At 38.2% G+C, this 13,182-nt stretch overlaps 2 non-coding genes across 2 annotated transcripts; both read right to left on the bottom strand.

The window, feature by feature from the left end:
• Positions 1-1,912: 1,912 nt before the first annotated feature.
• trnaf-gaa (transfer RNA phenylalanine (anticodon GAA)) lies at positions 1,913-1,985 on the bottom strand. Its single transcript has one exon. It is a non-coding gene; the product is annotated as a tRNA-Phe (tRNA).
• Positions 1,986-12,912: 10,927 nt separating this feature from the next.
• Positions 12,913-12,985, bottom strand: trnaf-gaa (transfer RNA phenylalanine (anticodon GAA)). Its single transcript has one exon. It is a non-coding gene; the product is annotated as a tRNA-Phe (tRNA).
• Positions 12,986-13,182: the final 197 nt, after the last annotated feature.

Genomic DNA, 13,182 nt, shown 5'->3' with positions numbered 1-13,182 from the left:
TTATAATTGATATATTATATAAGTTATAGTATTGCTCACAAACACAATTTTAACACATTCTTTGAAAACAAAGTTCTGCTTTTATTTTGTTGAATCATAACTACGTAGGTATCATTTCTATTGCATAAAGGCTTTTAATGTAGCATTTTTAATTTGTGTTTTTCCTTCGCAGAATTGTCCACACTTAAAATTACTTAGCAGAGGATGGTGTCGATCCATCGACCTCTGGGTTATGGGCCCAGCACGCTTCCGCTGCGCCACTCTGCTATCTGGTGATTGGTGGCAGTCAGTTGTGAAAGACAAATTGGAATTCGTAACATATCATACGTTTAGTAAAATCTTAACATATTGTACATTTTGCCCTATTCGTAATGTATAGTACGTTTTGGAAATTCGTAACATCATACGAATTGTAATTCATAACATCTCATACGAAATGGATGATGGACATTCCCAAATAATACATACAATATGAAACGTAACATATCATACTAAATGGAGTATCTTCGATATACATTCAGAATAAAATGAAATGCTCTGACTACAGGTTGGGTCACAGAGAAAGAATGGAGGAGTTGAGGAGAGGATATTTTGTCCAACCGATATTTTCCCTTTGAACCTGTGTTTCAAACCTGCAACTCTCCGTTTTCCAGGCCAAATGTAGAAGAACTCTGGCAAAATTAATTTCCTGCCGAAACACAGGATCGAACCAGGGACATTTAGATCTTCAGTCTAACGCTCTCCCAACTGAGCTATTTCGGCTGCTCTGCACAATTATAGCCAGGTGTGTGGTTGGCTGTCTGGTGTATTTAGTTGACTAGGATCAGGAATATTTTCTATTCATCTTTCTCCAACAGCGAGTGACAAATGCCCCACATGGATGGAATAATCACGCACACGTTCTTTTTCAAACTTCTAGAAAGACAATGCTTCCACCTGCTGGTCCCCTGACAAACTCACACATACTTTTAGTTAGAATTTTTGTTGAAATTAGGCTAACCTTTTACTGACGACAGGTACGAAAATGAGCCTCAGTTAATCGGGAGTCTTCTTGCTAACAGACACAGGCTCTCAATGTGTAGTGGAACTTCTAGAAGCACTCAGATAAAATGACCTGTTATTTCATCCGCTGTCCATGAGTAAGTGGTAGTGAACACATCAAATTTGCACTTACCCTTCAGGATGACGCAATATTAATGTGGTCTAACTGACCCATTCATTCTTTATAATTGATATATTATATAAGTTATAGTATTGCTCACAAACACAATTTTAACACATTCTTTGAAAACAAAGTTCTGCTTTTATTTTGTTGAATCATAACTACGTAGGTATCATTTCTATTGCATAAAGGCTTTTAATGTAGCATTTTTAATTTGTGTTTTTCCTTCGCAGAATTGTCCACACTTAAAATTACTTAGCAGAGGATGGTGTCGATCCATCGACCTCTGGGTTATGGGCCCAGCACGCTTCCGCTGCGCCACTCTGCTATCTGGTGATTGGTGGCAGTCAGTTGTGAAAGACAAATTGGAATTCGTAACATATCGTACGTTTAGTAAAATCTTAACATATTGTACATTTTGCCCTATTCGTAATGTATAGTACGTTTTGGAAATTCGTAACATCATACGAATTGTAATTCATAACATCTCATACGAAATGGATGATGGACATTCCCAAATAATACATACAATATGAAACGTAACATATCATACTAAATGGAGTATCTTCGATATACATACAGAATAATATGAAATGCTCTGACTACAGGTTGGGTCACAGAGAAAGAATGGAGGAGTTGAGGAGAGGATATTTTGTCCAACCGATATTTTCCCTTTGAACCTGTGTTTCAAACCTGCAACTCTCCGTTTTCCAGGCCAAATGTAGAAGAACTCTGGCAAAATTAATTTCCTGCCGAAACCCGGGATCGAACCAGGGACATTTAGATCTTCAGTCTAACGCTCTCCCAACTGAGCTATTTCGGCTGCTCTGCACAATTATAGCCAGGTGTGTGGTTGGCTGTCTGGTGTATTCAGTTGACTAGGATCAGGAATATTTTCTATTCATCTTTCTCCAACAGCGAGTGACAAATGCCCCACATGGATGGAATAATCACGCACACGTTCTTTTTCAAACTTCTAGAAAGACAATGCTTCCACCTGCTGGTCCCCTGACAAACTCACACATACTTTTAGTTAGAATTTTTGTTGAAATTAGGCTAACCTTTTACTGACGACAGGTACGAAAATGAGCCTCAGTTAATCGGGAGTCTTCTTGCTAACAGACACAGGCTCTCAATGTGTAGTGGAACTTCTAGAAGCACTCAGATAAAATGACCTGTTATTTCATCCGCTGTCCATGAGTAAGTGGTAGTGAACACATCAAATTTGCACTTACCCTTCAGGATGACGCAATATTAATGTGGTCTAACTGACCCATTCATTCTTTATAATTGATATATTATATAAGTTATAGTATTGCTCACAAACACAATTTTAACACATTCTTTGAAAACAAAGTTCTGCTTTTATTTTGTTGAATCATAACTACGTAGGTATCATTTCTATTGCATAAAGGCTTTTAATGTAGCATTTTTAATTTGTGTTTTTCCTTCGCAGAATTGTCCACACTTAAAATTACATAGCAGAGGATGGTTTCGATCCATCGACCTCTGGGTTATGGGCCCCGCACGCTTCCGCTGCGCCACTCTGCTATCTGGTGATTGGTGGCAGTCAGTTGTGAAAGACAAATTGGAATTCGTAACATATCATACGTTTAGTAAAATCTTAACATAATGTACATTTTGCTCATTCGTAATGTATAGTACGTTTTGGAAATTCGTAACATCATACGAATTGTAATTCATAACATCTCATACGAAATGGATGATGGACATTCCCAAATAATACATACAATATGAAACGTAACATATCATACTAAATGGAGTATCTTCGATATACATTTAGAATAAAATGAAATGCTCTGACTACAGGTTGGGTCACAGAGAAAGAATGGAGGAGTTGAGGAGAGGATATTTTGTCCAACCGATATTTTCCCTTTGAACCTGTGTTTCAAACCTGCAACTCTCCGTTTTCCAGGCCAAATGTAGAAGAACTCTGGCAAAATTAATTTCCTGCCGAAACCCGGGATCGAACCATGGACATTTAGCTCTTCAGTCTAACGCTCTCCCAAATGAGCTATTTCGGCTGCTCTGCACAAATATACCCAGGTGTGTGGGCGGCTTTCTGGTGTATTCAGTTGACTAGGATCAGGAATATTTTCTATTCATCTTTCTCCAACAGCGAGTGACAAATGCCCCACATGGATGGAATAATCACGCACACGTTCTTTTTCAAACTTCTAGAAAGACAATGCTTCCACCTGCTGGTCCCCTGACAAACTCACACATACTTTTAGTTAGAATTTTTGTTGAAATTAGGCTAACCTTTTACTGACGACAGGTACGAAAATGAGCCTCAGTTAATCGGGAGTCTTCTTGCTAACAGACACAGGCTCTCAATGTGTAGTGGAACTTCTAGAAGCACTTAGATAAAATGACCTGTTATTTCATCCGCTGTCCATGAGTAAGTGGTAGTGAACACATCAAATTTGCACTTACCCTTCAGGATGACGCAATATTAATGTGGTCTAACTGACCCATTCATTCTTTATAATTGATATATTATATAAGTTATAGTATTGCTCACAAACACAATTTTAACACATTCTTTGAAAACAAAGTTCTGCTTTTATTTTGTTGAATCATAACTACGTAGGTATCATTTCTATTGCATAAATGCTTTTAATGTAGCATTTTTAATTTGTGTTTTTCCTTCGCAGAATTGTCCACACTTAAAATTACTTAGCAGAGGAGGGTTTCGATCCATCGACCTCTGGGTTATGGGCCCAGCACGCTTCCGCTGCGCCACTCTGCTATCTGGTGATTGGTGGCAGTCAGTTGTGAAAGACAAATTGGAATTCGTAACATATCATACGTTTAGTAAAATCTTAACATAATGTACATTTTGCTCATTCGTAATGTATAGTACGTTTTGGAAATTCGTAACATCATACTAATTGTAATTCATAACATCTCATACGAAATGGATGATGGACATTCCCAAATAATACATACAATATGAAACGTAACATATCATACTAAATGGAGTATCTTCGATATACATTCAGAATAATATGAAATGCTCTGACTACAGGTTGGGTCACAGAGAAAGAATGGAGGAGTTGAGGAGAGGATATTTTGTCCAACCGATATTTTCCCTTTGAACCTGTGTTTCAAACCTGCAACTCTCCGTTTTCCAGGCCAAATGTAGAAGAACTCTGGCAAAATTAATTTCCTGCCGAAACCCGAGATCGAACCAGGGACATTTAGATCTTCAGTCTAACGCTCTCCCAAATGAGCTATTTCGGCTGCTCTGCACAATTATACCCAGGTGTGTGCTTGGCTTTCTGGTGTATTCAGTTGACTAGGATCAGGAATATTTTCTATTCATCTTTCTCCAACAGCGAGTGACAAATGCCCCACATGGATGGAATAATCACGCACATGTTCTTTTTCAAACTTCTAGAAAGACAATGCTTCCACCTGCTGGTCCCCTGACAAACTCACACATACTTTTAGTTAGAATTTTTGTTGAAATTAGGCTAACCTTTTACTGACGACAGGTACGAAAATGAGCCTCAGTTAATCGGGAGTCTTCTTGCTAACAGACACAGGCTCTCAATGTGTAGTGGAACTTCTAGAAGCACTCAGATAAAATGACCTGTTATTTCATCCGCTGTCCATGAGTAAGTGGTAGTGAACACATCAAATTTGCACTTACCCTTCAGGATGACGCAATATTAATGTGGTCTAACTGACCCATTCATTCTTTATAATTGATATATTATATAAGTTATAGTATTGCTCACAAACAGAATTTTAACACATTCTTTGAAAACAAAGTTCTGCTTTTATTTTGTTGAATCATAACTACGTAGGTATCATTTCTATTGCATAAAGGCTTTTAATGTAGCATTTTTAATTTGTGTTTTTCCTTCGCAGAATTGTCCACACTTAAAATTACTTAGCACAGGATGGTTTCGATCCATCGACCTCTGGGTTATGGGCCCAGCACGCTTCCGCTGCGCCACTCTGCTATCTGGTGATTGGTGGCAGTCAGTTGTGAAAGACAAATTGGAATTCGTAACATATCATACGTTTAGTAAAATCTTAACATATTGTACATTTTGCTCATTCGTAATGTATAGTACGTTTTGGAAATTTGTAACATCATACAAATTGTAATTCATAACATCTCATACGAAATGGATGATGGACATTCCCAAATAATACATACAATATGAAACGTAACATATCATACTAAATGGAGTATCTTCGATATACATACAGAATAATATGAAATGCTCTGACTACAGGTTGGGTCACAGAGAAAGAATGGAGGAGTTGAGGAGAGGATATTTTGTCCAACCGATATTTTCCCTTTGAACCTGTGTTTCAAACCTGCAACTCTCCGTTTTCCAGGCCAAATGTAGAAGAACTCTGGCAAAATTAATTTCCTGCCGAAACCCGGGATCGAACAAGGGACATTTAGATCTTCAGTCTAACACTCTCCCAAATGAGCTATTTCGGCTGCTCTGCACAATTATACCCAGGTGTGTGGTTGGCTTTCTGGTGTATTCAGTTGACTAGGATCAGGAATATTTTCTATTCATCTTTCTCCAACAGCGAGTGACAAATGCCCCACATGGATGGAATAATCACGCACACGTTCTTTTTCAAGCTTCTAGAAAGACAATGCTTCCACCTGCTGGTCCCCTGACAAACTCACACATACTTTTAGTTAGAATTTTTGTTGAAATTAGGCTAACCTTTTACTGACGACAGGTACGAAAATGAGCCTCAGTTAATCGGGAGTCTTCTTGCTAACAGACACAGGCTCTCAATGTGTAGTGGAACTTCTAGAAGCACTCAGATAAAATGACCTGTTATTTCATCCGCTGTCCATGAGTAAGTGGTAGTGAACACATCAAATTTGCACTTACCCTTCAGGATGACGCAATATTAATGTGGTCTAACTGACCCATTCATTCTTTATAATTGATATATTATATAAGTTATAGTATTGCTCACAAACACAATTTTAACACATTCTTTGAAAACAAAGTTCTGCTTTTATTTTGTTGAATCATAACTACGTAGGTATCATTTCTATTGCATAAAGGCTTTTAATGTACCATTTTTAATTTGTGTTTTTCCTTCGCAGAATTGTCCACACTTAAAATTACTTAGCAGAGGATGGTTTCGATCCATCGACCTCTGGGTTATGGGCACAGCACGCTTCCGCTGCGCCACTCTGCTATCTGGTGATTGGTGGCAGTCAGTTGTGAAAGACAAATTGGAATTCGTAACATATGATACGTTTAGTAAAATCTTAACATAATGTACATTTTGCTCATTCGTAATGTATAGTACGTTTTGGAAATTCGTAACATCATACTAATTGTAATTCATAACATCTCATACGAAATGGATGATGGACATTCCCAAATAATACATACAATATGAATCGTAACATATCATACTAAATGGAGTATCTTCGATATACATTCAGAATAATATGAAATGCTCTGACTACAGGTTGGGTCACAGAGAAAGAATGGAGGAGTTGAGGAGAGGATATTTTGTCCAACCGATATTTTCCCTTTGAACCTGTGTTTCAAACCTGCAACTCTCCGTTTTCCAGGCCAAATGTAGAAGAACTCTGGCAAAATTAATTTCCTGCCGAAACCCGAGATCGAACCAGGGACATTTAGATCTTCAGTCTAACGCTCTCCCAAATGAGCTATTTCGGCTGCTCTGCACAATTATACCCAGGTGTGTGCTTGGCTTTCTGGTGTATTCAGTTGACTAGGATCAGGAATATTTTCTATTCATCTTTCTCCAACAGCGAGTGACAAATGCCCCACATGGATGGAATAATCACGCACATGTTCTTTTTCAAACTTCTAGAAAGACAATGCTTCCACCTGCTGGTCCCCTGACAAACTCACACATACTTTTAGTTAGAATTTTTGTTGAAATTAGGCTAACCTTTTACTGACGACAGGTACGAAAATGAGCCTCAGTTAATCGGGAGTCTTCTTGCTAACAGACACAGGCTCTCAATGTGTAGTGGAACTTCTAGAAGCACTCAGATAAAATGACCTGTTATTTCATCCGCTGTCCATGAGTAAGTGGTAGTGAACACATCAAATTTGCACTTACCCTTCAGGATGACGCAATATTAATGTGGTCTAACTGACCCATTCATTCTTTATAATTGATATATTATATAAGTTATAGTATTGCTCACAAACACAATTTTAACACATTCTTTGAAAACAAAGTTCTGCTTTTATTTTGTTGAATCATAACTACGTAGGTATCATTTCTATTGCATAAAGGCTTTTAATGTAGCATTTTTAATTTGTGTTTTTCCTTCGCAGAATTGTCCACACTTAAAATTACTTAGCACAGGATGGTTTCGATCCATCGACCTCTGGGTTATGGGCCCAGCACGCTTCCGCTGCGCCACTCTGCTATCTGGTGATTGGTGGCAGTCAGTTGTGAAAGACAAATTGGAATTCGTAACATATGATACGTTTAGTAAAATCTTAACTTAATGTACATTTTGCCCTATTCGTAATGTATAGTACGTTTTGGAAATTCGTAACATCATACGAATTGTAATTCATAACATCTCATACGAAATGGATGATGGACATTCCCAAATAATACATACAATATGAAACGTAACATATCATACTAAATGGAGTATCTTCGATATACATTCAGAATAATATGAAATGCTCTGACTACAGGTTGGGTCACAGAGAAAGAATGGAGGAGTTGAGGAGAGGATATTTTGTCCAACCGATATTTTCCCTTTGAACCTGTGTTTCAAACCTGCAACTCTCCGTTTTCCAGGCCAAATGTAGAAGAACTCTGGCAAAATTAATTTCCTGCCGAAACCCGGGATCGAACAAGGGACATTTAGATCTTCAGTCTAACGCTCTCCCAAATGAGCTATTTCGGCTGCTCTGCACAATTATACCCAGGTGTGTGGTTGGCTTTCTGGTGTATTCAGTTGACTAGGATCAGGAATATTTTCTATTCATCTTTCTCCAACAGCGAGTGACAAATGCCCCACATGGATGGAATAATCACGCACACGTTCTTTTTCAAGCTTCTAGAAAGACAATGCTTCCACCTGCTGGTCCCCTGACAAACTCACACATACTTTTAGTTAGAATTTTTGTTGAAATTAGGCTAACCTTTTACTGACGACAGGTACGAAAATGAGCCTCAGTTAATCGGGAGTCTTCTTGCTAACAGACACAGGCTCTCAATGTGTAGTGGAACTTCTAGAAGCACTCAGATAAAATGACCTGTTATTTCATCCGCTGTCCATGAGTAAGTGGTAGTGAACACATCAAATTTGCACTTACCCTTCAGGATGACGCAATATTAATGTGGTCTAACTGACCCATTCATTCTTTATAATTGATATATTATATAAGTTATAGTATTGCTCACAAACACAATTTTAACACATTCTTTGAAAACAAAGTTCTGCTTTTATTTTGTTGAATCATAACTACGTAGGTATCATTTCAATTGCATAAAGGCTTTTAATGTACCATTTTTAATTTGTGTTTTTCCTTCGCAGAATTGTCCACACTTAAAATTACTTAGCAGAGGACGGTTTCGATCCATCGACCTCTGGGTTATGGGCCCAGCACGCTTCCGCTGCGCCACTCTGCTATCTGGTGATTGGTGGCAGTCAGTTGTGAAAGACAAATTGGAATTCGTAACATATCATACGTTTAGTAAAATCTTAACATATTGTACATTTTGCCCTATTCGTAATGTATAGTACGTTTTGGAAATTCGTAACATCATACGAATTGTAATTCATAACATCTCATACGAAATGGATGATGGACATTCCCAAATAATACATACAATATGAAACGTAACATATCATACTAAATGGAGTATCTTCGATATACATACAGAATAATATGAAATGCTCTGACTACAGGTTGGGTCACAGAGAAAGAATGGAGGAGTTGAGGAGAGGATATTTTGTCCAACCGATATTTTCCCTTTGAACCTGTGTTTCAAACCTGCAACTCTCCGTTTTCCAGGCCAAATGTAGAAGAACTCTGGCAAAATTAATTTCCTGCCGAAACCCGGGATCGAACCAGGGACATTTAGATCTTCAGTCTAACGCTCTCCCAAATGAGCTATTTCGGCTGCTCTGCACAATTATACCCAGGTGTGTGGTTGGCTTTCTGGTGTATTCAGTTGACTAGGATCAGGAATATTTTCTATTCATCTTTCTCCAACAGCGAGTGACAAATGCCCCACATGGATGGAATACTCACGCACATGTTCTTTTTCAAACTTCTAGAAAGACAATGCTTCCACCTGCTGGTCCCCTGACAAACTCACACATACTTTTAGTTAGAATTTTTGTTGAAATTAGGCTAACCTTTTACTGACGACAGGTACGAAAATGAGCCTCAGTTAATCGGGAGGCTTCTTGCTAACAGACACAGGCTCTCAATGTGTAGTGGAACTTCTAGAAGCACTCAGATAAAATGACCTGTTATTTCATCCGCTGTCCATGAGTAAGTGGTAGTGAACACATCAAATTTGCACTTACCCTTCAGGATGACGCAATATTAATGTGGTCTAACTGACCCATTCATTCTTTATAATTGATATATTATATAAGTTATAGTATTGCTCACAAACACAATTTTAACACATTCTTTGAAAACAAAGTTCTGCTTTTATTTTGTTGAATCATAACTACGTAGGTATCATTTCTATTGCATAAAGGCTTTTAATGTAGCATTTTTAATTTGTGTTTTTCCTTCGCAGAATTGTCCACACTTAAAATTACTTAGCAGAGGATGGTTTCGATCCATCGACCTCTGGGTTATGGGCCCAGCACGCTTCCGCTGCGCCACTCTGCTATCTGGTGATTGGTGGCAGTCAGTTGTGAAAGACAAATTGGAATTCGTAACATATCATACGTTTAGTAAAATCTTAACATATTGTACATTTTGCTCATTCGTAATGTATAGTACGTTTTGGAAATTCGTAACATCATACGAATTGTAATTCATAACATCTCATACGAAATGGATGATGGACATTCCCAAATAATACATACAATATGAAACGTAACATATCATACTAAATGGAGTATCTTCGATATACATATAGAATAATATGAAATGCTCTGACTACAGGTTGGGTCACAGAGAAAGAATGGAGGAGTTGAGGAGAGGATATTTTGTCCAACCGATATTTTCCCTTTGAACCTGTGTTTCAAACCTGCAACTCTCCGTTTTCCAGGCCAAATGTAGAAGAACTCTGGCAAAATTAATTTCCTGACGAAACCCGGGATCGAACCAGGGATATTTAGATCTTCAGTCTAACGCTCTCCCAACTGAGCTATTTCGGCTGCTCTGCACAATTATAGCCAGGTGTGTGGTTGGCTGTCTGGTGTATTCAGTTGACTAGGATCAGGAATATTTTCTATTCATCTTTCTCCAACAGCGAGTGACAAATGCCCCACATGGATGGAATAATCACGCACACGTTCTTTTTCAAACTTCTAGAAAGACAATGCTTCCACCTGCTGGTCCCCTGACAAACTCACACATACTTTTAGTTAGAATTTTTGTTGAAATTAGGCTAACCTTTTACTGACGACAGGTACGAAAATGAGCCTCAGTTAATCGGGAGTCTTCTTGCTAACAGACACAGGCTCTCAATGTGTAGTGGAACTTCTAGAAGCACTCAGATAAAATGACCTGTTATTTCATCCGCTGTCCATGAGTAAGTGGTAGTGAACACATCAAATTTGCACTTACCCTTCAGGATGACGCAATATTAATGTGGTCTAACTGACCCATTCATTCTTTATAATTGATATATTATATAAGTTATAGTATTGCTCACAAACACAATTTTAACACATTCTTTGAAATCAAAGTTCTGCTTTTATTTTGTTGAATCATAACTACGTAGGTATCATTTCTATTGCATAAAGGCTTTTAATGTACCATTTTTAATTTGTGTTTTTCCTTCGCAGAATTGTCCACACTTAAAATTACTTAGCAGAGGATGGTTTCGATCCATCGACCTCTGGGTTATGGGCCCAGCACGCTTCCGCTGCGCCACTCTGCTATCTGGTGATTGGTGGCAGTCAGTTGTGAAAGACAAATTGGAATTCGTAACATATGATACGTTTAGTAAAATCTTAACATATTGTACATTTTGCCCTATTCGTAATGTATAGTACGTTTTGGAAATTCGTAACATCATACGAATTGTAATTCATAACATCTCATACGAAATGGATGATGGACATTCCCAAATAATACATACAATATGAAACGTAACATATCATACTAAATGGAGTATCTTCGATATACATACAGAATAATATGAAATGCTCTGACTACAGGTTGGGTCACAGAGAAAGAATGGAGGAGTTGAGGAGAGGATATTTTGTCCAACCGATATTTTCCCTTTGAACCTGTGTTTCAAACCTGCAACTCTCCGTTTTCCAGGCCAAATGTAGAAGAACTCTGGCAAAATTAATTTCCTGCCGAAACCCGGGATCGAACCAGGGACATTTATATCTTCAGTCTAACGCTCTCCCAAATGAGCTATTTCGGCTGCTCTGCACAATTATACCCAGGTGTGTGGTTGGCTTTCTGGTGTATTCAGTTGACTAGGATCAGGAATATTTTCTATTCATCTTTCTCCAACAGCGAGTGACAAATGCCCCACATGGATGGAATAATCACGCACATGTTCTTTTTCAAACTTCTAGAAAGACAATGCTTCCACCTGCTGGTCCCCTGACAAACTCACACATACTTTTAGTTAGAATTTTTGTTGAAATTAGGCTAACCTTTTACTGACGACAGGTACGAAAATGAGCCTCAGTTAATCGGGAGGCTTCTTGCTAACAGACACAGGCTCTCAATGTGTAGTGGAACTTCTAGAAGCACTCAGATAAAATGACCTGTTATTTCATCCGCTGTCCATGAGTAAGTGTTAGTGAACACATCAAATTTGCACTTACCCTTCAGGATGACGCAATATTAATGTGGTCTAACTGACCCATTCATTCTTTATAATTGATATATTATATAAGTTATAGTATTGCTCACAAAAACAATTTTAACACATTCTTTGAAAACAAAGTTCTGCTTTTATTTTGTTGAATCATAACTACGTAGGTATCATTTCTATTGCATAAAGGCTTTTAATGTAGCATTTTTAATTTGTGTTTTTCCTTCGCAGAATTGTCCACACTTAAAATTACTTAGCAGAGGATGGTTTCGATCCATCGACCTCTGGGTTATGGGCCCAGCACGCTTCCGCTGCGCCACTCTGCTATCTGGTGATTGGTGGCAGTCAGTTGTGAAAGACAAATTGGAATTCGTAACATATGATACGTTTAGTAAAACTTAACATATTGTACATTTTGCTCATTCGTAATGTATAGTACGTTTTGGAAATTCGTAACATCATACGAATTGTAATTCATAACATCTCATACGAAATGGATGATGGACATTCCCAAATAATACATACAATATGAAACGTAACATATCATACTAAATGGAGTATCTTCGATATACATACAGAATAATATGAAATGCTCTGACTACAGGTTGGGTCACAGAGAAAGAATGGAGGAGTTGAGGAGAGGATATTTTGTCCAACCGATATTTTCCCTTTGAACCTGTGTTTCAAACCTGCAACTCTCCGTTTTCCAGGCCAAATGTAGAAGAACTCTGGCAAAATTAATTTCCTGCCGAAACCCGGGATCGAACCAGGGACATTTAGATCTTCAGTCTAACGCTCTCCCAACTGAGCTATTTCGGCTGCTCTGCACTATTATAGCCAGGTGTGTTGTTGGCTGTCTGGTGTATTCAGTTGACTAGGATCAGGAATATTTTCTATTCATCTTTCTCCAACAGCGAGTGACAAATGCCCCACATGGATGGAATAATCACGCACACGTTCTTTTTCAAACTTCTAGAAAGACAATGCTTCCACCTGCTGGTCCCCTGACAAACTCA

The sequence above is a fragment of the Salvelinus fontinalis genome, chromosome 4 (assembly GCF_029448725.1).
Source record: "Salvelinus fontinalis isolate EN_2023a chromosome 4, ASM2944872v1, whole genome shotgun sequence".
Taxonomy (NCBI): Eukaryota; Metazoa; Chordata; class Actinopteri; order Salmoniformes; family Salmonidae; genus Salvelinus; species Salvelinus fontinalis.
The sequence above is the reverse complement of the archived record's forward strand: the minus strand, read 5'-3'. Positions and strand labels throughout refer to the sequence as shown.